Below are 5,337 nucleotides of genomic sequence, written 5' to 3' on the forward strand. Positions count from 1 at the left end.
CTTCTCAGGGCCTCGGTTTCCCCTGGTCATAAAATATGGGGTTAATTGTCCCTTCTAGGGAAGCTGGGAGGGTTAATTGGGCAATGGCTCTGAAGAGAAGGAGATCTATAAATCCAAGGGATCATTAGAGGGTATTTCACAGGCGCTTTGCGGCCCCGATGGTATTATTAATATGATTATTGTTATTGTTATCACCACCGTCGCCCACTTCCCGAGTCCCTGCCAGCTGGGTCCTGCTTCCAGGTGAAGGAGCTCTGCCAATGGCCTCTGTGACCCTCCACTCTCTTTACTCAAGCATCTCAGGGGACCCCTCGGGAGGCTATTCCAGTGTGGTGTTACAGAGTCCAGACCTCCAAGGTGAGAGGGGTCGAGAAAGATGTCCATGCTTGCTCAGTGAATGTCAAAGTCCTCTCTGTGCTGGAGCCGCCTCCAGGCTGCTGTGGGAAGTCTGGGAAACAGCAGTAGCTCTCTGGAGATACAGTCAGGGTTGAGAGAGGGCCAGGAGGAGCCTGAGACAGGAAGTTGCTCTCCGGGACACTGAGAGGCTGTTGGTGGGACTGTGCTTTCTTGAGGAGACAAATGGCTCTTCTTATGGAGTCTTTTTTGTAGGGACCCTAATACTCTCACAGCCCAGCGATGAAGCAGGGCCTAGGCTGGCCAATAGCCAATCCAGTATACCCACCAGGTTACTTAGGTCTCCTGGTTGTCAGGTTACACCATGGTCACGGGCTTCTGGAAATGTCTTGGGTGCCCTCTGGTGGTGACAACAGGAAGGCTGCAGAGGACCAACCCCTGCCCTAAGAGCAGCTTCTTTCTGCCCTTTCTTCTGGAAGCCCTGCAGATCCCACCCAGGAGGGCTAGCAAAGAGGAAGAACCAGGCAAGAAGGAAGAACCCTATGGGAGGGATGGCTGGAATGTCTTTGCTGGGAGATTCTGTGACAGTTGGTCAGCAGCCATCAACCTGGGCAGGAAGGCCAAAGAGTAGAGGGAGCTGGGGATCAGGCCACGGGACTGGAGTGGCATCCCTGGGTTTGTGACAAGCGCAGGTGATGGCTGTGTGTATGCACCGAGATGCAGAGTAGGGACAGCTAGGACATAACAGGGAGTCTACTTTTGACGTTACCGGAAGATTGGAGTGGCTGAGACCCAGAAATCATGGAAAAACCTAGAGGAGAAAAAAAAAAAAAAGAACCATGGTTCACTCAAACCAAGAGTTTTCCCATCAAGCCACTGTCAGGGTTTGTGTATCAGGGAAGCAAGACAGGCTGGGAAAGTCTTACCCATAAGTAGAGAGAGGATGAAAAAATAGAAAACCAGAGGAGGAAAAGGGAGAGGTCATGGGGAGATCCTTAAGGCAAATGCCAGCATCTTTAGAAGGCTGAGGTGGCTGTAATTGTTTGAAGAATTATCCTGTCAAGTTGGGGTCATAGAAGGGAGTGTGAGCCAGTATGGGCCCCAAGGCTGTCCTATGCTTCTAGACTATAAGCCCAGAGCATTGTTGAGCCTTATGGCTCTTTCTATAAGATGCTCCTGAAGCTATCTGCAGCTTCCTGGGGACAGAGACCATGACTCCATGTGTCTCCTTCAGTGTGTTCAGCATTCTCGGAGACTCTGGAGAGACAAGGACGGCCACAAACAGAAACAGATGAGGAGGGTTGGGAAGCAGCAAAGTATGGAGGGGGCTTAACAGGAAGCCACGGCCAGGAAAGGAGTGAAGTGGAAGTAGAGGAAGCTGAACTTGAACGGGCAGTGGGGGCAGTGGGTAAGACTGTGAGAAGTGTCAAGGAGAGCCAACACCTGTGCACCTGCCATCAGGCACCGGGCTGGGCGTGGAGGGTGTGCAGCGGGGAACGAGATAAGCAGGGGACTGTGAGTGGTGGAGAGCAAGTAACTTTGCACACTAGAAATGGGGACAGTGACAACTTGGACTAGGAAGAGACTGAAAGTAGCCGGCAGCACGAAGGAGACCAGCAATGACAGAACTTGCCTCCAGACCCACCGGAGACACGATGGAGCCCTGGGTGATGCGAGAAGACCCAACTGGAACTACCCAGCCATCTTTGCTCTTCAAATGCCACTGCAGGTAGGGCGGGACTAGAGATAGTCAGGGATGGAAGGGCAGGAGTGGGTGGGCCGAGGGTCTTTGGCGAAGGAGTGCCTTTGGGTCTAGCTTACACATGAATTATCTGAGGATCTTCTTCATACAAACGCCTGGTTCCATCCTAGGGACTGACTTCCTAGGACAGGACAGGAGCCCGACCTCAGAACTGGTGAAAGGCTTTCTGCTGAATCTGAAGAATGCTCAGGGGACTGAAGTTGTAGCCGAGGGGTAGAGCACTCGTCTAGCAAGTGCAAGGCTCTGTGTTTGATCCCCAGCATGGCAAAAGTCAATGTGGTCAGGGAGAAATCAGGCACTTTGGAGCCTAGCCTCTTCTTCCCTCATATGGAAGAGAGGGGACAACTTGGAAAAAGAGGTCTGTGAGAAAATAATTTGTGTGGTAGTCTGAGGGGCTCGTGAATGAATTTCAAAGACTCCGTTGGTATGGTTCAGTGGAGAGTTGGTTTAGCATGCAGGAGGCCCTAGATTCAATCCCCAGTATCACAAGAGACAAACCAAACCAAACCAAACCAAAAGCTGACCGGCAATCACTCAGTTCAAAACAACTGGTGCAGGTTGGGTCTGGTGGTCCATGCCTAGAATCCCAGCACTTGGGAGGTGGAGGCAGGAGGATCATGAATTTCAGGCAAGGCTGGGTTACTTGAGACCCTGTCTCAAAAAGAAAACACCAACCAAACCAGGTGATGGTAGCACACGCCTTTAATCCCAGCGCTTGGGAGACAGAGGCAGGAGAATCTCTGTGAGTTCGAGGCCAGCCTGGTCTACAACATGAGTTCCAGGTCAGGCTCCAAAGCTACACAGAGAAATCCTGTCTCAAAAAAAGAAAACAACCCACCAGTCACTGGTGAATCCTAGGTTTTCTCATGTCCCCCACCCACATTCTTTACTTACTCTTCCTGACAGGGCCTCTTTCTGTCATAGAAGAGGTCTGACAGCCACCCGCAGGATAGTCAACCCCACCTCCCCACCAAAACCCCTGCACCCTAATGCAGCTGAGTCACTGAGCCCAGGTGGAGTCCCTGGCTACACAATGAAGCAAGCCAAACTGGAAACTGGCCTGGGAACAGAATGTATGGGTTAAACAAGTCTTACGCAGATGTAAGTGTATGCAGTCATTCTAGAACTCTGAATCCATTTCCTGATCGGCTTGTATAGGAGCTTAGTCCTTCCGCTTAGCCTCTTAGGGCTGTCAGGAGGGAGGGTGGAGCCAGAGGAAGATGGCCTCTGGCCTCGAGCCCTAGCACAGACACAAACAAACTGAAGTAGAAGAGTCTGAGAGGGAAGCCCTTTCTTTGTCCCAGCAACAGTCCAGCCAGGGCAGCATGAACAAGACAAAGCTCAGCTGGGCAGAGATGAAGAGAACAGATTTTGATCAGGGCTCTTACAAAGGAAAGGTTTACGGAAGAGGAAAGGGAACTAGTCAAGAAGAGACCGATGTGTTTAGGGACAGTGACTCCTTTCCCTGAGAAGCAAAGGTGTGGAGGGTGTGGGGCGTGGTGGTGCAACTGTGAAGGACCTGGCTTAAGTTGAAAGCTTTGACCTTGTAAGTGGCATAGAGTCCCAGTGAAGGAACATACATGGACATACATGTGCACATGAAGGCCAGAGCCGGACATTGGATGTCTTGCTCTGCTGCTGTGTCTCCGAAAGCCTGGAGCTAGAGTGGCGCTAGCCAACTCCCGCCGCCCTCCAGTCTGTGCGCAAACCTCACACTGAATGATGGAGTTTCAGAAGCTGGACTCCTTTTACATGGGCTCTGGGGATTTGAACTCAGGTCTCTCTCATGCTTGAGCAGCAAGTGACATCTTTCCAGCCCCCAGTGAAGGATTTTAGCTACCGCAGTGACAGCATCTAATGTTTTGTTTTTCAAAAGCTAACCACAGAGGTAATTCAAAAGTACCTCGTTCTAAGCAATTTTGTATCATTTTATCTCAGCAAACCTCTCCTTCTTAGTGATAGGAAGAAGAAAGGAAAAGGAAGATAGAAGTTAAGAGAAAATGTATTGAGACTTGGGGGTATACCTCAATGATAAAGTTTATTCTAAGTGTTTGGGATTCATCCTCAGCATCACAAAAGGTCCAGCAATTTATATTGTATCTTCCTATAATAAGTCGCTCAAGTGTTGATTTTGTAAGCTTTATTATATACTCTCGTATGCTAGTTTTTTGTTGTTTTCAATTCAGAGTTTCTCTGTGCAACAGTCCTGGCTGTCCTGGAACTCGTTTTTTACGCCAGCCTTCCAAGCAGGTGTGAGCAATCTGGCTTTAACAGGAGTTTAAGGTTCCAGTGTAGGTGGGTGTGTAGCTTCCGGCCCACGGTGAAATTTCCTCTCGATGCCATGCTGCCTGCCCAAGTTAAGTCGCACGCAGAGGAGGGCTTGGGAGAGAAAGATAAACCTACCTGCGATGCCTACCTCCTTCGGGAGGAAATGAGGCAACGATCAAGCAGGGTCGCTAAGATTCCAGTGTGCAATTCTGCCCACCAGAGGTGCAGGTTAAAATGCAGATTCTAGGCATGCTCGAGAAGGAGCAAATGTGACTAGGGACGACCCTGGGATTCTGCTTTTGGAAATGGCTTAGTCAATTCCGATGCGCCCGTCTGGAGCCGCGAGGATCAGGGCGGCTCTGCGATACACTGGTGAAGATGAACAGGGTCTTGAAATGATAATCTCATGATCAGTTAACCAACCCTCGCCAGGGCGACAGCGGGCGAGGGGCCGAGGGCTGAGGGGAAGGCTATGCGCTCATATGGGGCCGAGCACCGACAGTTACCCTAGCCCTCTCCATGCCAGACTGTACCTACAATGATGTATAAGCTCTTTATGGGGCATTTCTCGGCCTCACACTAAACACTTCTGATTGGCTTCAGGGCAGATCTATCACTCATCTTCTGGGTTAGAAGTGGGTGGAAGGTCAACCACGACCAATACAGAAGCACTTCTCATCTAAGCCCCGCCCCATCCCGCTTCCTGTTGCTGTCCATCAACCTCCTAGCAGGCGGGACTTTGCCTCCTGCCAGTTGGCTAATGGACACGTCATTCATTTATCAGTTGACTTCCGGTTGGTGACTACCGCCGTCTATCAGTGTCGTTTCGCAGCTCTATTGGCCAAATCAACGTCACTCTAGGTGCTTCCCAATGATTGGTTGAAAATGCTGTCGGTCCCCAATGTACCGAGCGCTTATTGGTGAGCGCTGCCGTCGCTCGGGCGGTGGCGGGC

The sequence above is a fragment of the Myodes glareolus genome, chromosome 9 (genome assembly GCF_982192425.1).
Source record: "Myodes glareolus chromosome 9, mMyoGla1.1, whole genome shotgun sequence".
NCBI lineage: Eukaryota > Metazoa > Chordata > Mammalia > Rodentia > Cricetidae > Myodes > Myodes glareolus.